The following is a 25,365-nucleotide window of genomic DNA, read 5'->3' on the forward strand; positions in this document are numbered from 1 at the left end:
CTGAAGGTCAGCTGCGCTGGTGTCAGTGGGCAGACTGAGCCACGGGGCTGGACGGACACAGGGACAGAAAGGGAGAGCGAGGGAGAAGAGAAATTACATGCTTGGTTTTGCAGACAAAATGAATCTCCCAGCAGTGCCAGAATGTCCTCTGGAGCAAAAGGTCTAATCGCTTCTGGTTTTATCACAGCGGGACTTGTGTACACGCCTCAGATTAACCCCTGAGTTATCAGACCTATGTGGGCGTTAGCAGCTGGTGTTACTCCGTAAGCCAGGGGGGTTGCTCTGGCTTCAAACTACACAAAATCTGATCCAGAGTCAGAAGCAAAGTCCCCAGGCACAGGTCCTCAAAGAAGAGCATTTCAAATCAGCCTACCTCTCTGCCTCCCCCCCCTTTTTTTTTTTTTCACTTACATCAGTGCACTTATGTTAAATTCTAAATTGTACTTAAATTAACTCAAGGTTTTCTCACTTTGGCAATAAGTCACTATGAAGATAAAAACAAATACACACCTGCATAAGAGTGTTTTGTTTTGCTTTTTCCTTTTTTTTTTTTTTTTCTAAGTATATTCAGCTTTCAAAAGATGATTCAGATACAAAGCTGAAAACAGCTTAAATAAAAATCTGGATGTCTGAGGCCTGTTGTTCTCAAGTTCTTATTCTTTCTAGTCATCAGATGTTTTTGATTTTCCAAATATCCAGTTTTATTTCATTCCATTTTATTGTGCACTTACACAACAGCACTGTACCGTTGGGGGGAAAAGTGTGAAGGAATGGGGACAAATTAATTATTAGTTTCACACTTCTAATTACAGAGGAATCGCAATGAGGAACAATCTGACAGACAAATCAAAAATCAAATTTAGCCAGAGACAGTGTGTGGTGGAATTTTAATATAAAATAAACTCAATGCTAGCTGTATTCTGTTCGGCAAAACTTTTTTATTTACTGTAGACTGTTTCTGAGACTAGAAGATCATATGTGACCATGTTCTCAGGTCATAACAACCAGATGCCCAAGACACAGGGCATATGTCATCCTAGGGAACTAGGGAAAGAAGAGTCTAGAAATAGTTCCCGGGAGCAAGTACTTTCCATGTGTCCCAAACTGGCACCTGTGGGATGGAGCTGCCCATCCTATTCAGCCGTGTTCACAGGAAATTCCCTCTTTACTCACTTCTTCCTACAATTAGGGTCTGGATGACCAAACAACCTCTGTACCAGTACTGATAAGGTGAGAAGAAATCCCTCCAAGGAAAATTACTAGAAGCCAGGAAAATGGGCTGGGGAAGTGTTACAGCATGCTTGTTTGATTCCTACAGTTTCCCCTAGGTACTCCTGACTGGCCCATGCTACAGACAGGGTACTGAGCAAGCAAGACCTTTAGTATCACCACTGAGGTACCCTTGGCATCCAGTGTTCCTCAAGAGCAGCAGATTGAGGAACAATCCCTCCCTTTGCGGTTAGCTAATATAATTAACTGTATGTTCACCCTGGGACTCTCCATTTGTCTCTTGATAGCCACCACCTTTCATATTTTGGAACTAGATGCCACCAGAAGAATAAAACTATCATGCAGACTAAAACAAACAAACAAACAAACAAACAAAAACAAAAAATAATAAAAAAAAAAAGACAGAAACTTTTATAATATATACATACACAATGCACATCTGAAAGAAATACGGGGAGCTGTTGACCGATCTTACCTTTCTAAGCTCTGATGTGAACAAACTCATAATCATCACTGATGTGTTGTTATTAATTGCTTCCACGGTGATTATATCAGCACCCCCACACCTTCAATACTGCATGAAGAGAAGCAGCAAAGACAGCCTTGTCCTGTGTGTGTAGATGAACCACCAAGTTGGGAAACATAAAGAGATATTGGCAAAAGAACAAATATTCTGCACATGAAACAGAGGGAACTGACAGGCATCAACAACATAGTAGGGAAGGAGAAAAGATAAGATGTGAGTAGAACAGCAACACATCACTGGAAGATTCAACCCAAAGTGATGACTACAGTCCAAGGGCACCATAGTTCCAGGGCAACATCTGTTCAGAAATGTCCTCCACAACACAGATCTAATTGGTGCCCAAGTCCTTATGTCCCTTTTTCCACCAAATGATCTCCTTTCCTTCTTATTCAGGCTAAAGGCAAATGCCTCAGCACTTGGCCAAGGGCTCTGAGGCCTACATGCCCCACCTCCATAAACTACCCTGAAACAAAGAAGGGCAAATTCCAGTCTTCCCAATATCAGATGAGCTGGGGTTTGTGCTGAAAGTTTGTCTAGGCATGACTTAAAGCTTATGTGCCAAATCATGTTTGAAGGTGGAGTTGGGGTTTTTCTGGAATTATGTATCTAGAAATAGAGGGAGATGACTGCCAACCTTATGTAAGTATTTAGGACAGGCAATGAAGAACATATCTGATGGGAACAAGAGGGAGAAAGTAGCTTTTGAGCTGAGGGCTGATTCTTCACAGATGATTTAAATCAGTGTACTCTCAACATTATTTAGTTACACTAGAGACAGTTGAGTGAAAACTCAAGCTCACAGGACTGGATATTTAATTGCCAAGATCCCAGGGCCAACTTTTTTTTTTTTTTTTTTGTCTGAAACAAATCAGGTTGTGAAGGTCTGTAGCACAATCCTCATTTAACATTTCAATCAGAAAACAAATGTACTTGTTGGTTAAGTGGCAGGCTTTGTTCTGTGCTCCCACATGTCAAATTGGTCAGGATCTCTCTACTATTTGAACAAGAAACAAATGTTATTGACGGCAAATTCGGTCTTGGCTAGCAGGACTTGTCTGGGAATTTTCCACTTAGGTGAAGGAACAGTCAAAGTTGAAGGGCAGACATGCCATATGTCGGTCCAGAGGCCAAATGAACAGAGGAATCAGGGAAACTTTAGCAACTATAGTTACTCTTCTCTCAAGAAGGATTTGGTATCCTGTAACTCTGCCAACCAAGTGCATCAGCAGGCAACCAGCAATTGCTAGGACAACTATGTTACAGTTTCAGATACAACAGCAATTTCTACCTTCTGCCCATAGATTTTCACTCACAGATTTTCTGGCACTTCTTTTCAGGCACTTCTGGCTGGAAGGAAAATGTTTTCCCATATATTCTGTTCAGTGCTGTCCATACAAAAAGTTGGAATACAGAGGCTGTGTTTCCTATAAGAATGGCACTGACTTAAACAGATTTACACCAACATTCAGGACGTGCTTCTTGAAATCCACTGTCTGGTTAGGAGGAGAATCTGTCTTGTTTGCCAACATAAGTGTGAGGTGAGTGCAAAACCACTTGGAAACCTCTCTGCAAGAAAGGTGCCTGAGCACAAATGGCACCTTACACCATGACTAAAGTAGCCAAGAGTGGTTTTAAGTGGGAGTGGTTTTAGTGTGAATCCTTGCCTTACACTCCTAAATCCAAGAAAGAAGGAATATTTCAGACACATCCCCCTCTTTAGCATTTGCTATCAGCCAGTCTCAGCACCCACTTGCTCCATATGCCGACTGCCGGGAATTCCCCTCCTAGCTTCTCATCTGACTGTTCATTGTATGGTAAACTCTGGGTCTGTAATATCCTCTTACAAAGCTGGACACCTAAATCCCTTTGGGAGGCTGGATCTCAGCTCTCGGAAACCTGTCCGGTAGTTATTTGTGAATTGCCTCATGTACCAGGAACCAACACGGTGTCATTCCCTATAATGAGCAAGATTTAAAGGCATAAAGTCCGTGCAATTTATTTTCATTTGGGTATTTAATTATCTATTGAAAACAAAACAGGTCCTAAAGACCAACCAAGTTTTTCCTTTTCTTAGGAAAAAAAAAACTGTACATTTCACCATGTTAACCTCATTAGCATAACCCTTTTGACAGATTTTCTTAAAAATAATAAAGAAATTCAATATATGTGAGTATCCTTATTACAAAACTTCTCAATTTGTGCTCTTTTTTCCTTTTCTTTCATTTTTTCCCCTCCAAGTCATAAGAGTAAAAAAGAAATCTTTATCAGTGAGTATATGAAGTGACAAAATCTGTTACCGTATGAATAAATTAATGAAATTCAGAGCAGATGTATAAGCAGACATAAACCTATTTACATCAATGACAAATTTAGTTCAGATAGATAGAGAGAGATGATGGTTGGACAACTGTTTCCTCTTGAAGGAGGTATCTAAGGCATCTGAAGAGAAGATCACTCAGGAATGTCCTTAGAGTGTTTGCTTCAATTTTCATTTAAAGGTGTTCCCTTCTCTGAGAGGAAAAGACCCTCAGTGTCAAATGCAGAGGTGAATGTGTTAGCACAGCAGGCTTTTTCATCACAAGTACAAGGAAACCCCAGGGGTGGCATTTGCCTTCCCAGGCTGTAGGTATCTACCATGAAAACGGCTCCAGCTGAGCTGGTGTCCTTCAGCTGCCTCTTAGTGAATACAGCATGGGCCTTATCAGGGTGTGATCACTGATCAATCTTAAACATCTACGCTCCATAGGCTCCATTCACACAGCTATTCAGGGTTCCCAGGCTGCCCAGCACCAGAACAAACATTTACTTTTCTCTGGAAACCTCAGTTCTATGTCCATGAAAACTGTACAGCTGTACAGGATATCATGTTGGTGAAAAGTGATACCCTTTTTTGACACTTCTGTGACGTGAAATAATAAAGATGACTGTCTTCCAACTGGAACACAGAGGGGAATTTCCCAAACAAGTGCTAAATAAACCTGCATGAGGAATCAGCTTTTATTTCAACGTGATTCTCTTGTACCTCATAGCCTCTCCAAAAGAGGAAGCGTTCTGCGTCATGAATCTTTCAAACTGCCTGCAGAGTGCGTAGTGTTAGAGAAAGGGTGCGGCTAAGCTGGCTCTCATCAAGATCATCTTTTGTTTGAAGGCATCTTCCAAAATAGGCATTTGTTCTCCCTGAGCTTATGCTGGGGAGAGAGAGCCACACACTCTGCTGCTTAGCAGCAAGCAACATGCAGCAGCATTAATATTGTCCCTTTTAGACTAGCAATGTTATTTGTTAACCAAATAAATGTTATTGAACTTTAGGAGCAAGACATTTTTGCAAAAAAAAAAAAAAAAAAAGGGGGGGGGCGGCATGAGTCTCTTACCTTAATATAGGATAATATATTATGTCTTTCTCCAAACAGATCTTGTCATATACGGGTTATTTGAACACGGGTGTCTTGTGAAACATTTGGTTTCTCTGTCAGTCCTAGAAAATGCCACCACACTGGGGGTTAAATTCCAATTATTATGTTTTCTAAGCAAACATATTTAGCAACAATTGTCCTTTTGAGTTTCCTGTGCCCAGTGCATCACTGGGAGGTTGACCAATTTTTTTTTTTTTTTTTTTATTTTGCCCTGCACATTGTGTTACATAAAACAACAAGTCTGCCAGGAATACCGGGCATGACACATCAGTGACTGTACTAATGAAAGCCTTGGTAATTCATTACAAGCACAGGAGGTGAATAAACCATTGTTACTGCTATAGGAAAGTTTTCAGTATGGATCAAAATTCACTTGTTTTTTTAATGTGTAGGGAAAACCAGGTCAAATCTTCTACTCCCATAAGCTGCAAAGCTCCACTGGAGCAATGCCGATTATTTTGTTGTTTTGCTGCTATTTTTGAGGCAAGGATTTTTTCATGATTTTTTTTTTTACCCAGATTTCAACATTGCTCTATCTTCTATGATCTGTTTCACCATGGCTCAGCTGTTCAGGCTCACAGCTTGTCTTTGGCACAGTCCAAGGTGCTGATTCAACATCAGAGACTTCTTTATAATAGTGAATTTCTTTTAACTGCCAAGTGTTATAGGGCACTGGATGTTGAAATGATATGAAAATAAAAGGGAGACCTTGAGATGAAACTTGCGACCTAATTCCCAAGCAAGAAAAAGCCTTGAGGTGAACTTTGGTAGGGTTATCTCAAAGCAACAGTCTGCGAAATGTCAGCCAGATGTGTCAAATCTATAAGAACACATTGCAGCAGCAAAGTAGCTTACTGTAGCTTACAAAGTAGCTTACACAGGCTGCAGAAATAAAGTGGTAAAATAAAGTATCCATAGGCAGAGCACTGGTATGCCTTACAGAGTGCTGTGTCAGAACAACTTAGTAAACAGAGAATCTTAGGAGTTTACTTAGTGTTTCTCCATCTCTAATTACAATCCTCCTGACAGCAATTTGTCCAGGCTGTCTTAAAGACCTTCCTTAAGGATGGTGATTCTTGTCCCCATCTAGATGATCTAGTACAGTGCTCACCAGTAGGAAGGTCTCCTAACATCCAAACTTCCCAAGTCTCCCTTGTTGCAATAAAAGCCCTGTATGCACATTGGAAAACAATTTATTCTCTTCCACTCAAAAATGTTTGAGATCTTTGAAGACTCATAGTTTTTTGTTTGTTTGTTTTGTTTTATTTTTCCCTAGACTGAAGAACTCATTTGCTTACAATATTTTCTCTTTGGTCATATTTTCTTTTCTTGACCTGCAAATATAATTCTTTCCTATTGGGCTACTGGGTGTTCATATGATTATAATGCTTGCATTTTCTCTATAGGAAAACATCCTTTGTACATCAAACCAGTTTTACAATTTAGAAGGTTCATCCTAAACTCTCATTGTGCATCTTCAGTCTACTGCCACACCTTCTAATTTAATAACATCTGAAAATTTAACACCTGTTCACTACTCCATCATTCAGGATGCAATACAACTGAACAATATCACACCAGAACAAGATCCTAGCATAGTCACTACCTCAATAACATCCTCAGTTTTGACAATGAACCATTGATAACTGTATCTCAAGCGTAGTATTCTGACGTTTATGCATTTGTTATTATTAGACAGGATTGCCCTCATTTGCTTATGGGGACAGAATAGTCAAAGTTTGTCTAACATCAAAAGATGACGCATTTATGACAACTCACCTATGCACAAGCCTTAAAACAATAAAAAACCTTCACAATTGTGGGACTCATATCATTTAACTTCAAAGAGTTAGCCTTATGTTAGTTGTACTTGCTTCCCTTACAGTCAGTGGAAAGAAATAGACATTTTTTTTTATGCTTGACTCACTGAACCTCTTTATACAACTACTTTGGGTGCGTGACACCAGAGACAATACTGATCACGGCTAGATTTTTACTTCAAAGGGAATTTCAGTACTATGTATGTTGTGACACAAATTATTAGCAAGATGTACTGTAATTCTCCTGGAAGAAGAAAAGAGCAGAGTGGCACTGGGAAAGCAGTAAGATCTGCCAACATTGACTCTTCTGGATGTAACAACAACGTATGTCACAACTGGGAATTGATTATGGTCTTGTGGACTTGAACTATTCCAGACTGAGTATGTTTTCTAGTGCTTGTATGTCATCAGGAAGCACTATATTTAGCCTTATGATTAACCAGAACACATACGAGTAAGTCTAATGAGCCTCAGGAAATTTAGTTCCTTAATAGAGCGTGAATCTATGAAGCCCAAGTATATGAGCACATGTAGGCAAAGTATCTGATAGTCCTTGTGCTACAATTTGTCCTTTTTTACACTGCATCTCATACTGTTTGCATTCAGTGCCATTTGCTCTTGCACAACTATGTCATGTCCTGTCTTGCCTACTCATTACATATTTGGCACCCTGAAAATCCCCTAGTGATCCGGGTCTGAAATGACTGAAGATGGGTCTATAAGGTGGATTTGAAGGCAATGCAATGACCTCCACCATGAGGAGGTTCTACCTTTCTTCTACTACATACCAGAGTGGCACAAATCACTTCTGGAAAGTGTCTGTCTTCTACTGGCAATAGAGGGACCTCAGGCAAAGTCAGTGCTTTACTTCTGGATAGTTTAAATTAGGTGAAACTACAACACAGTCCATCTCAGTGAGTATCTCAGACTGAGAAACTGCCTAAATTTAAGCATTTTTTTATTCTGAAGTGAGTGGAGAGGGGTTGTCTCTGGCACAGCCAATACACAGAGCAGCTCACACTAATACTCTGAGTTCACTGCACAGTCTCCTGATGCACTTTTGGTGATAAAACTCTCCTATACACTGTCTTCTCACTCTTTTTTGAAGGTCCCAGCTGTCTTTCCATTTCTGGATAGGCAGGAAGAATAACATTGGGCATTTGTGCACCTCTGAAGGCACATTGTATAGTTTCATCCCTATGCCTATATGGATACCATAACTGGCTTTAAACACGGTCCAGTCTTTTGCTGAGTAGTCTTTACTATGTCTTCTTTGGGATCACCAACATTTTGTAATGTACATTTGTATGTAGCCATTTGCTTGAGCACCCTTCCCTTTCTCCTTTTGTCTATTCTTTTCTCTTCCTCATTTTTATCAAACAGATACTCTCTGTCTTTCTTTCCAGGTTTGAAATCCTGTTCATCTGAAGCTAGACTCATATGCCAAGAGTGAGAGTTACCTTTTGGTATGGCTTGTTTTTATCTCTAAATGAGAACACGATGACACCTGCGAAGCCATCAGCATTGAAGCCAACTAATTAGAAGTGAAATAAATATTGTGAGTAACCTTCAGCTCTATCACTACATGATAATGATCACTGCAAATATCTAACCATCATTATGACTTCAGATCCCACCTAAATGTAAAAAAATAAAAACAGACTGAAATAAATTAATTATTCCATGCAGTGGTAATTGTAAGTAAATGTAGCAATGTCTCATTCTTGATTCTGTAAATTCACACTTGTAATATGGATATATATATATATATATATATAGGGACCACTCTTTTACTTCCTAGCAGAAAAACATAATTGTGCAGAATCATGGAGTCTCTTTTGAAAGTTTTCCAAATAAAAATGAGCTAAGTTGCTACAGAAGTAGTCCGAGATGCAAAACTAAAGAAAAACAAACAAACAAAAATGCTTTAAATTATGTTAGGTCTCAGTTTTCCTTCAGAGAAGCAAAGCTGAGATCTACATGTAGGAAGCATTAAAAGAGTTGGCTTTTCCTCAAAGTCATCTATCTGTTTTGTGGTTATATAATTCTTTTCTCATCTCACCAGGGTGTTAAGTGCATGTGGATTTGCACTCTGTAAGGGCATGCTAGCACCTCAGTGACACTGAGAGCATTCACACTGCTTCATTGATGCTGCCTCAGGACAGGAAAAAGCAGTGCTGGCATAAAATGAGCTTTTACAGAGCTTACTCTATCAGTTTAAGACATGCCTGCTTCTAGAGTCATCCATGCAGTGGACATTCCCCATCTCACAGGTAAATTAGGGTCAGGATCTGTGTTCAGAGGAGGCTCAAACATGCTTACCCAGCAGTGATTACAATAAACCCACTGGCTTGGACAGGAATAGATTATGAATGTGCACGTCATGTGGTGCTGTGTCTCAGCTACCAGGGGAGAAACTTTCCTTTAAAGGATGGTAAAAGACATCCAGAGAGGAACCCACTTCAGCTGTGTGGCATAAAGAGAGCTGAGCCACACCCTTAATTTCAGTAGCGTCACATTCATTCCTTTCATTCAGGGGAGGCTGGAATATTTATATTCCCAGCCAGGGTTTGCAGAGCTCTCAACAATTCCAGACTAAGTATTTATACTCTGCCATGAAAGTGTCCGTGTGGTTTCACCTTATGCAGTTTTCCAAGCTTCTTTTTCTTCCACTGGGGCTATCCGAATTCCTGAGAATGGTGCAAGCAATATTTTTGCATGTAGCTCCCTTCTTAGAGAACTACAGTATATAGACATATAAGCATTGTGTCAATCTGTTAAATACCAGAAAGTGAGTTAAGAAGCAGAATAAAAACCACTGGCATGTATCATGAAGGACAGAACAGATTCAGATAAAAAGTCTTGTAAGACAAAACCTACGTAAAATCATGTCACCACTAGGCATATTCATTTAAAATCTGAATATCAGTTAATACTGGCAGTGACTTAAATAAGCCTCTGAATATAAATTAATAGGGGCAGCCTTAAATAATCCTGCAAGAAATTGTAGTTTCAAGATCCAGCCTTGCTCTGCATTCCTACATTGTCATATGGATTACATGGTAGGAAGCTTTATGTATCTTCAGTGAGGGTGTACATATGGAACGAGGGTCACATTCAACAGGGGAGACTTTCTGAACAAGGAAGAGTGGTTTCACCCTGCTGGACAGCTGAACTCCAGCACAGCACTCTCTCATTCCCCTCTTCAAAAGAAGAGAAAATATAGTAGCTGAGCACTCAAGGGCTGAGATAGGGACAGGGAGAACACCCACCAACTACTATCACAGGCAAAATAGACTCAGCATAGGGAGATTAATGTAATTTATTGCCTATTGCTAACAGACTAGAGCAGTGAGAAACTAAAAGCAAATTAAAAACACCTTCCCCCCATCCACTCTCCCCTCCCTCCTCTCCCAAGTGGCACAGGGGAACAGGGACTGGAGGCTGCAGTCAGTCCCTGAGGCTTCATCCCCACCGCTCCCTCATGGTCCCTCTCTGCCCCTGCTCCATGCAGGGTCCCTCCCACAGTATGCCGTCCTTCCAAAACTGAGCCTGCAGCAGCTGCCCACAGGCAGCAGCTCTTTAAGAACTGCTTCCACGTGGCTCCCTAGCACGGGGTCCATGCCCCAGGAGCAAACTGCTCCAGCACGGGTCTCCCATGGGCAGCAGCTCTCCCCAGCCCCCCTGCTCCTGCGTGGGCTCCTCTCCACGGGCTGCAGCTCTGGCCCGGGGCGTGCTCCTGCGGGGGCTCTCCATGGGCCGCAGCCTCCTCCAGGCCACATCCACCTGCTCCACCGGGGGCTCCTCCACGGGCTGCAGCGTGGAGATCTGCTCCATGTGGGATCCACGGGCTGCAGGGGGACAGCCTGCTCCATCAGGGGCCTCTCCCTTCACAGGCTGCAGGGAAACTGCTGCTGCGTGCCTGGAGCACCTCCTGCCCTCCTGCTGCACTCACCTTGGGGACTGCAGGGCTGGGTTTCTCTCATTTCTTGTTTATCTCTCCTAGCTGCTGTAGCACAGCAGATTTTTTCCCCTTAAATCTGCTCTTGCAGAGGCCCAACCAGTATCACTCATAGCTGAGCTCTGGCCAGTGGCAGGTCTCTTTTGGAGCCAGCTGGAGCTCATTCTGGTTTGACATGGAACAGCTGCTGGGCTCTGCTCACAGTGGCCACCCCTGCAGCCCCTCTGCTACCAAAACCTTGCCAACACAGAAAATAAATAAATAAATAAAATTGGACATTTTTCTCCTCTAAACTGAAGATCCATTTCAAATAACAGTACTTTTCCTCATAGAGAAGACTCACCTCCCCAAGATTTCTGCAATACTTTGGGATTGGGTATCTACCTGCCTCAGCTCACAGGGAAAAGGGGATGTAAATGAAACACAGTTGACTTGCATAAGAGTTGGATCAGATCAACATAAAATAGGATGGGGACTGACTTTCTTAGTAGGCAGGGGCTGCACATCCCTGTTTTGCCATGGCTGTGCAGGAGGAAAAGTGAGAATCACCTACTGAATGTTCTCTGATGTCTTGAAAGAAAACGAAAAAGAGGAAGCTCCCTAGTAAAATGACATCCAGAACTACTCAGGGTGTGACTCATTTTCTGAGGAATTTCTGAGGCAAAGATTTAGCCCCTGCTTCTCCCCCCCTGATCTGATTCAACCTTGGAAAGGAGGATGAAAATACATGTAATGACCACACACTTCAAAATTTGCTGCAAGAAAGATGTGTGTCCTAGAAGGATGTGTCTTGTTTGCAATGCAGACATGTAACAGGGTCTAAAAGGTATTCTATAAATCACTTTCTCATAATGGGTGGATCAATGGTGAGAGAAAAACAATGGTGAGATTGGATGATTTTCTGGGGTCTGAAAACCTTTAGAATTTGGCAGGTTAGAATAACCTTGTACCTTGGACTTGTAGCTCAAGTGTATGAATGCAAACACTAGCTATGAAGACTTCTTATATTGACTGGTCTGGAAACAGAAGCCTCCAATGCTTCTTAAGACACAGATGAACTTCTTAAAAGTCTGTGACAGTTTCTGCAACTACGGAGCAGTGGTAGTTCTATTAGCAGAACATCTACAGATCTGGATTAGGATGTGATCCTGTTGTCTTCAGTTATACACCACTAGAGATTTGAGTTGCATAAAATAATTATAACAGGATAGAGTATGGTGAAGGGAAAAATGGCAGACATTCTTACAAAGGGAACCTCAATGGAAGTAAACAGAAAAGAAACAGCTGATCATTACTGCTTGCACATACAGGCAGAGTTTTGGCTGGTGTCAGTGTTGCACAAGTTGTCTGAGACCCAAATGTTAGCTGAAGTTCAGCAGGTCTTGCTAAATAGCTTCTCTTAAAATAATACATCCATTAGCATCTTTTCTATCCACATGCAAAAGTTTCTTCATTGCTTGGAACATGAGCCCAAAGCTTGAGTTCTAGCCTTTGAGAATATCAAGCTTGCCTTCCAGACTACAGCCCCCTTAGTGCCATGCAACTATGAAGACCAACCACAGCTTGGGTTTCCATCCATCTTTGTCTTTGTCAAGGTCATCAAGACATTACCACTATTTTTGCTATTCTTGACAATTAGGACACAGTCTGCTAGAAGAACTCTCCAGCCTCCTCAGATAGATTGGCAAGGTAGTTCAAGGTGAAGATATTGGGACTGCTTCAACCGGTGAACTAGGAGCTTTTTCATTAGATGGTGTTATGCCTTCCTTGAAACAAACTGAAAAGTTATGCTTCTTAGACCCCATATTGAAAGATTTATTTTCCTGTCATGGATTGCATTTGCAGCTCTCCTTTGAACTATCTCCACTGTTCAGACGTTTTTCCAGAAATGTGTACTCCAGAGCTGGATACATCATTTTACAAATGTTTCAACTGGTGTAGTTTAAAGAGGCAAGGTCATTTCCCATTTTCTATGGAATGTTCTCTGTACACATCTAAAAGTTGCACTGGCTTCTTTTTTGGAAGTTTATGTTGAGCTAGTTACTGATGCTTCACTTGCAATTTGCCAGACAAATTTCTCTCCTCCCACACATAAAACTTTCAGTCTTCTCTCCCAGACATATTGCCCTCAATATGACTTCATTAAAACAAATTACACTGGAGTATGAATATTTAGACATTCACTATTCTGTGCTATTGATTGTTTGCTAAGCTACCTTTGTTATGGCAACGGCAAACTGATTTCACAGACAGTGTATTCTCATGGAGCAGTTCCTAAAAGTTAGAGAGCACTCGACCAAATTAGCTTTGTCTTTTTCTCTCATAGGTGCTTTTCTGAAGCCTTGAGGACTTGAAGGGTTTCTGGAAAACTGGGTTATGTAGAGTCATTGTTGACATGATAAATCACTTCTAAAAGTGTGTCTTCTTCTGGCCATTCAATCTTGTCTGTTCTTGATGTAGGTCCTTCATTTTCCTATTAGGGCAGCAGAGAACTGTCCTTATTTTGATTTTATTATGCATTTTATCATAAGGATAACTTGTCTTTCTTACCAAGTTCTGTAGGCATTTTAAAATCTGTCTGATGTCTACTGAGTTTAGGCTGAAGAATTTATCAGTTCTTTCTGATTCTCCAAACTTTCATTTGCACTGACTTTTACAGTATAGATGCTCAAAGTGTCTTGTTCCAGCCATAAAATCTATGAAAGAAGGGGAAAAACACATAATGAAGTCCTAAACGAGAAATATCTTTTATGCTTACAGGAACTTTTGTCATCAGTGGTGGGTACACTTTGGTTTGAATTGCCCAGAGAAGGCATACCCAGCCAAGTACCTAAAGTCTTGCTATCTTTGGCAGGATCACATAAATAATGTTTGTGCTTGAATAACATGTTCTTGAACAGTTTCTCCAGTGTATTTTCTGCACATATGTTTCCCATCAACAGCAGACAGAGCAGTCTTACCCAAAAACACTTGTATGTCCAATATACAGCGGTGAAAAGAAGAAAACCAAAAGATTTCTAACATTGTCTTCAATTCTTCATTGGACATGGGTGTAGAAAAATGCTAGTGGATCAGCAGGTTTATATCAGCAACAAACTGCATTTTACCCATATTGCCCAATGAATTTAGTCAGCATAGTCAGTGGACACCAGGAGTTGGTCAGTGGACCTGTACATGCCGTAATTCATCTGCATAAACACAAGTTCCAAGCACCATTTTATGCATTGCAGTGTCTCTTGCCTGGCCTCTGGCAGCTATGCCACAAATGTTTGGGTCTCCTGAATCTCTTATACTGTCTCCCTTCACATCTGACAGTCTTCTGTGGATATGTCAGGTATCCAATGATATTGTCAAATTTCCTAGATATTTAGGCTAGATGTGTGGGAAGCAGAATCAATGTCCAAGTAAAAGACAGTTGCTTGGGTCTCTTTTTTTGACAACAAGCACCGATATGGTCAGAGCTAGGTGAACCCTGTTCCGATATATTGTCCAAAAAAGGGGGCACTAGCCATTCTCTGGTAGTACCAACCTCTCATAGAATCACAGAATCATAGAATCATAAAATGGTTTGGGTTGGAAGGGACCTCAAAGATCATCTAATTCCAATCCCCCTGCTATGGGCAGGGACATCTTCCACTAGAAATCCCTTCCCTACAGAGGAAGCTGCTCCTTTATTTTCAGATTACTAAAGCTGATGTGGGTGCCAAACTTTATATCACACTCGGTGAGCTTTCATCGCATAGTGTTTCTCTTACCAGGAGAGTATGAAATGTAGCTAGGCCATAAGGAATCACTTCAGTCTCACCTAATTCTCTTAGGAAGGCTCTCTGACACACATGCAGGCTTATGCTGGTGCTTTCCACCTTAACAAACATACAAGACTGACAGAGTCTCATTCCAGGGTTGGAAACATAGTTAATGGTGTGTCAGAATGACTCACATCACCACTTACCTAATGTTTCCCTTTCTACATCTTAACTTCACATATGCTTATTTTCCAGCTGCCACTCCTGTGCAGGTGGCACGCAGACATGGCAACTTGAAATCTCAGTGTGCTCAGTTCAGTTTCTTCTTTTCACCTCCCTTTGCGGATCTAAAGATAAGTTGCAAAGTTTCATAGGCAGTACATACATGTCCACATTACTGGGAGAGAGAGTCATGTCATTAGCCAACTCCCCTTAAGTCCATAAATATATTACTGGAAGTGACTTCTTCTGTCGAACCACAGAAAGGCAGGTCTCATTTGGGCTCTCATCATCTTGTATCTTCTGTCTCAAATCTTGACCTATGCAACCTTACCTCGCACATCCTGTACAGCACACATCCTGAACTTTCCTTCACCTTTCCTTAACTGGGAGCTATTGTAAGTCATTTTTCTTCCCAGATCCCTCACCTCACTTCTTTTCTATTGTATGAAACAAACTGCTAATTTTCAGTTTCAGAGCCTTTCATGGAAGATATTTCTTCTGTTAATTCAGTATTAGCAAATTTGCCAAAAGAAGAATGCTGAAGAATATATCATATATAACAAAATCTTGGCAGTTGTTAGGAACCTCATGATTTTTATTTTTATTTTTATTTTTATACTTATTTTTATTTTTTATTTTTATTCTTTAATGGCTATTTCTGATGGTATTCAGCTATAAAAACAAAAACAATAACAACAAGAAAAACACAGAAATCTCAATATTGATATCTACATGTAAACTAGCTGCCCAAAAACTTCTTATATTCAGTTGACATTTGGGTTTTTTACTCAGCTACCTTAATACATGCATCAAGTTGGCATATTTTTGTTTCAAGGACATTTGATATTCCTTCTCCCACCTGATCACCAATTGCCTGTCCACACATTTGCAGATCTCCTGTATGCCAGTATTTCTGTTTAGATTCTTTTCAAATGGCATTAAACTCTTTATTTAGGCAAATTAATCACTTAGTATAAACAGTGGAGCCTATGGATTTATTAAGCTTATGCTGTAGAAAATGCATGCATTTGATAAAATAAATTGTTCTTTAGACTCCCCTGGTTGTACTGGCCAGCTATCCATGAATTGTAACTGCAGATGGTGCATTTCCATGTAGACATTTAGATGTTGGCACCTACATTTAGGTGTCTTAATACATGAGGTGAAACCCAGTTCAGATTTCTAGACAACCTGCTGCATAGTATGCTGCCTGAGTCCCACTATATTTTGCTGCTAAGGCATAGTTGTAAATAAGAGCTGGAAAAAAACTTTGCAACAAAAAAAATACCATATATTTGTCACATATTCTTTCACAGAACTGTATATTAATTCATTTTGGAAGCAGAAGGTTTGGAGAACTTCCAAGGAAAGTGTAATCAGTAATATTAGATTTTGTTCAACAGCCAATTATTATGGACGATTCCAATTATATATGAAACTGAAAAAAAAAAAAAAAAAAAAAAAAAAAAAAAAAGCATATTGAAAGGGTCAGTTTATTTCTTTTTCAAAAAAAAAAATATCAGAAACAATATCTAGACTCAGACATTGAGAAAGTAAATACTTTCAGATTGTTATGACTTTATTCTAACTGCAATATTTATATATTGACTCTGTCCTTGCTTACTACCTACAGTATTTTTATAATCGTCTGTCCAACCTGGACTTAGACCTCTTAAGTTTGAAGTTATTTTAATACCTTTGGAAAACTGAGAACATGCCAAATGTCACCATTATAAAGCTGTTCATTGTACATTTAAATTATTAGTTTCTTATTCCATTCTGTTCCATCTTCCTGATTAAGTTCTGCTGCATTAATAGTGCAGAATCCCTTTTCCCCTGCTGCACTTACCCTGCTCATTACTTTAAGATTGCTCCTAGGCCCTTCAACCATTGTTGGATTAGGTTATTTAAAACACTTATTTTTTATCATAAATCTTAGCCCTTTCATAGCTTTTGCTGTTTCTCTGAATTCTTTCCAGTCTGTCTCCATCTAGATTTAGACTACATTTAGAATAATGTAGTTCATAACAGTTGTTCCAGCCACAATATGTCATATGTAAGTATTAAGAAAAATAAATGTCTTTATGTGGGTTTTCTCTGACTGTATTTCTGTATTATGACGTTGCTATTTCCTGCACACTTAGCATCTTCTATTATTTGTCAAACACGATAAGTCTAAGTGTCTTAGTTTTGAGTTGCATCAGTTTTAAATCAAGTGTTCTCTTCCACAAGGAGCTGTATCTATTCTGAAGAGAAATGAGAGGTTCTGCATAACGTTTTCCATCATGAATTTACAGTGCCATTTGGCAAAGTAATATACCAGTTATTCATAAGAACAAAAACAGAGTGAACTCAAAATAACCAGTCTTTTTTTTTTTTTTTCTTCTTTTTCTTACCACAGGTTAAAATTAGAATAAAATAATCGGCTAGATATAAACTTGGTGAACTTACAGTTTCCAGCTGCATTTTTCCTCTAACACCTGAAAATATGAAACTAACATCCCTGGGTCTGATTTCAAACCTGTTTACCCAGATGTAAATAAGCAGTTACTCTATTGAAATGTGGAACTTAAAGAATTTAAGAATAGTAAGTTTGGAGCCCTGGTGATAACATTTGCCAGCATTGATTCTTCCAATACAATAATTGGAAATGATCCAAGAGAAGAAAACAATGAATCTATCTATGGTGGTGTACTACAGAAGAATAACAGACAAAAAGCATTGTTGTTGTGTTTTGGAGAGAGCAGCTGGTGTTATAAGGCTACCCTTCTGGCAATACATTTGTGGTCCTAGTATCAATTCTTTAAAAAGCAGACATAATGAATGGGCTTTTATGCAGTAACTTACTCCAAGGTCCAGTTCTTTTTTAAATCATTGTCTGCCTCCCCCTGCTTGTGGTGTGAACGTGTTGGCCCTGGGCCCTTGATTGAAACCTAAAAGTACTCTTAAAAGATGTTCCTTGCCAGTGTAATCCTCCCATACACTCCAAATTGCAGATTCACGGTTAGTCATTCTGCCACCAACCACAGTAGGCCATGATCTACAGCAAAGCCTACACTCAAAGACATTAAATAACATATAAACTCTCTTTAGAACAACAGTATGTCATGCAAATAATACACTAAGTCCTTTCTTGCTATGTGGCAAGCCCACTCTCTGCTTTAAGTTTCCCTGCATAGCAGAACTTCCCTTGTGTATGGTCACAGGAGAATAGGACTGGGAACCAAAGCTCCAATTTTGAAGGGCCACACCATTTGTTTTTTATTATTACTCTAAGAAGTTACACAGGTTTAAAAAAAAAAAAAAAAAAAAGACATTTTGCTGCACTTCAGAAAATGTACTCATAAAAAGTCAAGTTAAAGCAAAATAGTCTCAATCACAGTTTCTGTGAGGACAATGCATGGAAACAAAAAAAAGAGTCCTAGAAAATAAGAAACAGAAATTCTTCAGTGACATATAGCCTGTTGAAGATATAAAGTGAAAACAGATTTCTTGCATTGTTTTGAACATTTTAAAAGGGAAAAAATTCAATATTTCAGACTGGGGTTTAACTGGTATTTGGAAGACTTCCAGTAGTTACTGAGTGATTAAGCCTTGTGCTTTAAAAGCAAACACAAATGGATTGACAAACCACTGGGACTTTGCATAGCCAAGGAAAAATAAAAGGGGCAGAAGAGACACATTCCTAGCTCTCATTTGGATGGGATGTTAGAGTGCACCAGTCCTTGTCTTGTGTCAAGAATTTCTGGTAAGAAGCAAGTCTGGGAATGTAAACGACATGGGTGCCGCAGAGCTCTCAGAGCAGTCCTTGGGTAATCCATAGCCAGGGCCTTAGTGTTCACTGCTCTACATATTTGCTGCTCTGAAAGCAGTCAGAAATTCTGTTTACCTTTTGAGCATGCTGAGTAACATATACACAAGGCAGAAATGTGTAAATGAGTAAGAATTCAAACAGTTCTGTAGGAACTATACATACGTGTATTCAATATAGGGAATTAAAGCTTGACAATTGTTCTTAATAAAAAGGAATCACTTAAAATAAATAAAGGGAAATAAAGGTAGATGATGCATATAATCAGTGATGGTTGTGCTATCAGTGCCAAAGGACAGATGGCACTCAATGACACATGCTAATAAACATTCAGATTGGCTTTTAATACACTAATTGTCAACAAGAGAAGAAAAACATTATAAATAGTATATTGGTATTTTCTATTATGCTTATTGATTGCATCTGGGAAACATATTATTGGGATCAGCAGTAGTGAGCATTCAACTGAGCATGGCTCCAAATGATGACAGAAAGTATACTTTTCATTCTCTTGCAAAATCTATTGTATTTTCCTCCATGTTCAACAAAGATTTGGGGACTATGAGACCATGGGACCACACTAAAATAAAATGCTGTGGTGCCTATACAAGTGTCTAAAGCAGTATGTGCTGTTCAAGAGAAAAATATGTAGCCCAAAACCATGTAGGCTCAGCTTTTCTATACACACAGTGGTGGAACCAAGACCAATATATGAATGGAAATTTAGCTAGTTGTCTTCCATCAACACAAGCAAGAAACCAGTGTAAAACAACATGCCATTCTTGCAACTGACATGTGAAAACTAGGTTCTCAGCTTCAGTGTTTCATCCAAAAAGCTTGATGTGTTGAAATTCCTCTCTGTGTCTCTGAATTGTTGCTTGGGATGCCTACTTCTCTGAGCAACAAGTAAGGAAAGCCAGCCACATCATGCTGGCAACTGTGTTGTCAACTTAATGATAAAAAAATTTTCTGCTGGAGTCATAGCCCTGGCACTGTTCAGTTCGCTAGTACAAACAGAAGCAATGTTAGTCACTTGGATCCACCAAGTATTGTTACAAGAAACACAGTTCCATGTAGACTTCTTCCAGGACTGCTCTTTGTGCACCTGCGCAGGCATTAGGATAACATGAAATATTCCCCATTTTAAGTATTTTTGCTTAAAAAATTAGAAGGCCAAGATGACACAAGATGACATTATCAGCAGAAGAAACTGTAGATGAATGTCTTTTGGGCAGACATTTGATTTGAAGGGCTCTTCCTACTTTTGCAAATGAAGGTAGATATGGTTCTTGCTCCCAAAAGCTTGCTCCTAATTACTATAGTGAACAAGCTATGCTATAGGGTACCATAATAATTTCTCATTTTTCCTAGTAGGCTGCTGTATTTTTCCATTTCCTTTAGTTGGCCTGACCACAGGGCTTCTGTGTTTCTTCATGTACTTTTATGTAACAAAAATATCAGGTAATAAGATCAAGTGGCTGATTCACTACTTAGGTTTATTTAGCTAAGGTAGTCGTTGTGGAGCATTAGAAGTAGGTGGGTGGAAAGAGGATGGGATTGGCATGAGATAATATTTACAAGTTCAACATCTTTCTTTTGTATTCAGTGTTCCAAAACAACAAACATGAGTCTCTCCACACTTTAAAATGCAGACAAAATTCCTATACTTTTGTCTTTTCTCAAATATGGGAGTAATATAGCATGTCACTTACTAGTAAATGGCAGTAGAAAAGTTATCAGCAAGCACTAGAAAAACTCCTAGGATGACAGCAAAGAGTTTGTGTAATACAAGAGATAGAAATATATATATATATATATATATATATATACTGTATATAATATATATATATTCATAAATTACTTGGATGCTGGACTTGCAGGTATGCTAAGTTTGCGGATGACACAAAACTGGGAGGAGCTGTTGACACTTTTGAGGGTATAGAGGCCTTGCAGAAGGCTCTTGACAAATTAGAGGGCTGGGCAATCACCAACCATACCAAGTTTAACAAGAGCAAGCGTCGGATTCTGCACCTGGGAAGGGGCAGCCCTGGATTTATGCACAGACTGGGGATCAAGAAGCTGGAGAGCAGCCCTGTGGAAAGAAAGGGATCTGGGGGTTCTGGTCAATGGCAAGTTGAATATAAGTGAACAGTGTGCTGTAGCATCCAACAGGTCCAATGTACCTGGGGTGCATCAAGCACAACAGTGCTAGATGGTCAGGGGAAGAGGTTGTCCCACTCTGCTTTGTGCTGGTGCAGCCTCACCTTGAGCACTCTATGCAGTTCTGGGCTCCATACTATACATCAATCTATCAGAGAGTGTCCAAAGCAGGGCTATGAAGATGGTGAAGAATCTGGAGGGGAAAACATGAGGAGCTGCTGAAGTCCCTTGCTTAGCTGAGCTCCAAGCAGAGCAGGCCGAGGGGAGGCCTCATGGCAGCCTGCATCTCCCTCACGAGGGGAGCGGAGAGGCAGTCACTGAGCTCTGCTCTCTGGGGACAGCTACAGGACCCAAGGGAACGGCATGGAGCTGGGACAAGGCGGGGTCAGGCTAGGGGTTAGGGAAAGGTTCTGCATCCGAAGGGTGGTTGGCTGCTGTGACAGGCTGCCCAGGGCAGTGGCCATGACACCAAGCTGCCGGAGCTCAACAAGCATTTGGGCAATGCTCTCAGACATATGCTTTGATGTTTGGGTAGTTCTGTGTAGAGCTAAGAGTTGGACTTGACAATCCTACCTTCCAGCTCGGGATATTCTATGATTCTATGATAAATCTGAGTCTTTTCTATCCTTTAATGTCAATGTAGTCTAATTTAACTTGAAATCTCTCAGGCACACCAAAGAAAGACCTTCAGAGGAACAGCTGTATCATATTGAACTTAAAAGCCACCATCTTTGGCATTGGTTGGCAATCTATAAAAGAAAGGACTAGCACAGAGATCATGTGTGTTTTTCCAATGGGATAAATTATAACTTGCTTCCAGTTTTGATTCTGTTGTTTCAAAATCATGAGCTGACTGAAAAAAAGGGCTCTGATGCTGTTGAATGCAATAAATTGGTCTGTGAATGAGTACTTTTAGGTATTCAACCCCAAAGATTGACTGAGATATCTACTTAATTTTTTTAAACATAAAACAGTCTCTTAATTTGCTTAGAGCTACAGCTTGATCTCAAAAACTGACCTCTGCTGAAATCTTCCATATCCTGTCCCTAATCTCCTAAACCATCTCAGCCCTAAAGCACAAATACTAGGAAAAAAATAAAAAAATACACCACACACAAAAAAACAGGGAGATACATTTTTCATTTCATGTGCTTCCTCTGCTTGGATGTGAACAGTGTTCACAATATCTTAGCTAGCCCATGTGCAAAGAGGACATTTGGTTTTGTCAGCATCTGTTTCTTGGAAATGAAGTGAACTGCATGACCTCCACTAGCAAATCTAGTTCACAACTGTCAAAAAAAAACAAAAAACCAAAAACATATTCTTGCTTCAATAAATACATAGAACTCCATATTAGAAACAGTTCTTTCTCTCCTTCCTCTGTTTCTCTTATTAGGATGCTTTCCACAAACTACAGTGAAAGTACGCATGTGAACTTCTAATTTTAAAATATATATATAATATGTATTCCTTATCATCTAATCCCCTCTATTCCTGTGCCATGATTTACCTTTTAAATTTTTTTTTCTTTCTGTCCTTCATATCTCCTCGAAGTAATTATAAAGTACAGCCAAAGTCCTTCACAGTCATTATCTTTAACCAAGTTCTTACTATTTCTGCTCTGAAGCCAAGCTGACTGATTTTAAACAGGAGCAGAAACACTCCATAGAGGAGTCTTCTACATTTGCAAGATTTTAAGTTTATAAAGATGAACTTTGACTCAGATAAAATTCTATTTCTATTAAAGTTCATTCTGTCTACTGATATTCCAACTGTCTCTATAATTTCTAGAAGTCTTACGATTGTCTAGTGTTTTGGCATTGAATTTAAGCAACCAAACCAGTTTCTCAGTTTAATCTAGTTTGCTCCCATAAAGGGCATCTTTTGATATCATGGTAGCTTGACAATGTCCTTATAAATTTTTATTTAGTCAATATTCCTAACAGGAAGCACATTCTTCCTTTTTTACATTCTTCATTTTTTTCTTTCTGCCTACACTCATGATTATAATAGGGGGTCACTAAGTTCCTCTGGCCAGTTTAAGGTATATTGCTTTACCTTGTTTGTTTGTTTGCTTGCTTGTTTTTTTTGTTTGTTTGTTTTTTGTTTTGTTTTGTTTTGTTTTGTTTTGTTTTGTTTGGAATTGAACTAAATTATCACCCAGTTCAATTTCTGACCCTAAAGTATGAAAATTAGGTAGTCTGTGTCAGGCCTAAACTCTTACTGTTTGATGATACGAATAATTGAATTGACATTGCATGTGTCTAACAGGAACAACAGGAAAAAAAGACAAGGATGCAGAAGTAGGTTCCCCATGGGTGGCTCCAGCCAACTACTGAATTTGGAACCTGAATGCTGTGGTTATACTAGGCATAGTAAAGGGCATGCCTAGTATATAGATGATAGCTCATTAATGCTCCCCTCTTTAAAGCACCCTCATTTATATGCAATTCAAACTAAATGATGGAAATGCAAAGCTCTGGAAATTCTGCAGCTACAGCTTTCATACCTTTTTTCTCTTTGGCACTGAAGGCATAGAATATGTTTTTTAGATATGCTGTGGGCATTTTCCTTGGATGCTAACCTGCCAAGCACTTCTGTGCTCTCAGAGACTTTTAGCTGTTCACTTGGAGTATCTTCTACTAACCAGAGCAGAAGGGTATTGGAGTTAGGATTAATTCTCCCCATCCCCCAGCACTGAATCAAATAAAACCTTCTTCCACCCACACATTGCTATCTCAGCTTAACAACAAAAACAACCTGCCAATCTCTCCCCACACAAAAACCTTCAGACTTTTCATCAAAAGTAAGGGAAAGGTACTAAAAATTTTCTGAAGTACACAAGGCAGAAATTGCCATCATTCCTTTCAAATCATCTGCTGTTATTTTTATTTATTTTTTATTATTTAAAAAAAAAAAATACACTAATGAATCAGATGAAGAACAAGGGAGTGGGGTATTTCCTGTATGCAAAAACATGCCACAAAGCAAGATGAGAATTTTTTGCTCCCCTCTAGAGGAGCACATTTTGGCCAGAGATTCCAAGTTCACTGAGCAAAAACTTTATGTCAAACAGTCAGAGAAGTGAAAAAAACTGCTGTGAGACTTTAAATGCAAATTGTGGTATAGGGGAGAATAATATGGCAAAGGCTACAATGCTGAGGACAAAAAGTAAATTCGGGAAGTACCGACTCAGAACAGGGACAAGAAAGAGGACAGGAAAAAAAGACTGTGAGATTCAATCTTTATAAAGCTGAGAGTTAGGGAAAAGTATCCAAAATATTTGCACTGACATGGAAAGATGAGAACTAAAGATGAATGGTCAGAGTCTGATGGAAAGAATATGGCAGGGCAAGAAGTTGAATTTAGGTCTTCTGGGCTGGCTTATTGCTGTAGTCATTGGACTGTGGTGACTTACTGGAAGCAAGCTGGAGAAATTAATGAACATTAGTAAGGTACCCATAGGAATCATTTGTTTATCCAAACTGTAGGCTATGCAAAGCTTTGGGACATCATATTGCTTAATGATATGTTAAAAAATAAATAAATCAGGAACTTATCTGAATCATCCACATTTTTTGAAATCCTTTTAAGGATGCCCCACCCTAATCTGCAAACATGGCCATGAATTTATCAAGAATCACAATATCTTGCAAGTCTTTGTTGGCCATGTGCATGTTAGTGAATAACAGTTCAGAGCCCATTCTCACGACAAGATATGGACAAATGATTAAGGCACCCTGTTAAAAACTTAATCGCCCTTCTGCTCCCAAGATGGCCTTATCCATACCCTCCACTGGGAATACATCCCTATTACCTAAATTATAGCCCTTCCTGAGGTGGTGCTGCTTATCCCAGGCCAAAAAAAATCATTAGGGGTCATGCTGGCAAGTTACACAGTGTGGACAATTGTTAGCATGTTCCTGAGCACACAACTCTTCTTTTACCAGTGAGTCACTTACAAAATCAGTGTGCTTTTTTTTGTTGTTGTTGTTGTTTTGTTTTGCTTTTTTTTTTTTTTTTTCCTCCCCATGGTCTTCACCATCATTATGAGACAAGCTTAATTACAAGCTGTATAGGACTCTTCCTATATAAGCAACTGCTTCTTCAGTTCATCTCATTTTCCGGCCCAGTGCCATCTGCTGTGTCATAGGGTGTACAAAACAGAGTCCTGAAAAACAGTTAACTCCTATATGTCCTTTGAGTAGTTTCAGTGATATATGAGAGTGTGCTTAAATTAATGTATATGTTTTTGTTTGTTCGTTTGTTTCATCTAAACAGTCAAAGGCTGGTTTCAACTACGTTTAAAAGAAAGGAGGAAAACTCAGAATAGGTAAAAACAATACATGTTTCCTAAGCATGTATTAATAAATGTAATAAATGTAATAATAAAATAATTGTGTAATAGTTAATAAAATTAATTAATAAAATAATAAAATGTAATTAACTAATGTAATAATAATGTAATAAATGTTT

At 39.4% G+C, this 25,365-nt stretch overlaps 1 long non-coding RNA gene across 1 annotated transcript in view; it reads right to left on the reverse strand.

Annotated features, from left to right (window-relative positions):
- Nucleotides 1-523: 523 nt before the first annotated feature.
- Nucleotides 524-25,365, reverse strand: part of LOC311431304 — a 47,077-nt gene continuing 22,235 nt past the window's right edge. The window contains exons 4-6 of the long non-coding RNA XR_014689338.1: nucleotides 5,128-5,231; nucleotides 1,706-1,838; nucleotides 524-1,576 (exon numbers count right to left, since the gene is read on the reverse strand). This is a non-coding gene — a long non-coding RNA (uncharacterized lncRNA). The remainder of the gene's footprint in view (nucleotides 1,577-1,705; nucleotides 1,839-5,127; nucleotides 5,232-25,365) is intronic.

This window comes from Aythya ferina (assembly GCF_964211825.1).
Source record: "Aythya ferina genome assembly, chromosome: 2".
NCBI classification, from domain to species: Eukaryota; Metazoa; Chordata; class Aves; order Anseriformes; family Anatidae; genus Aythya; species Aythya ferina.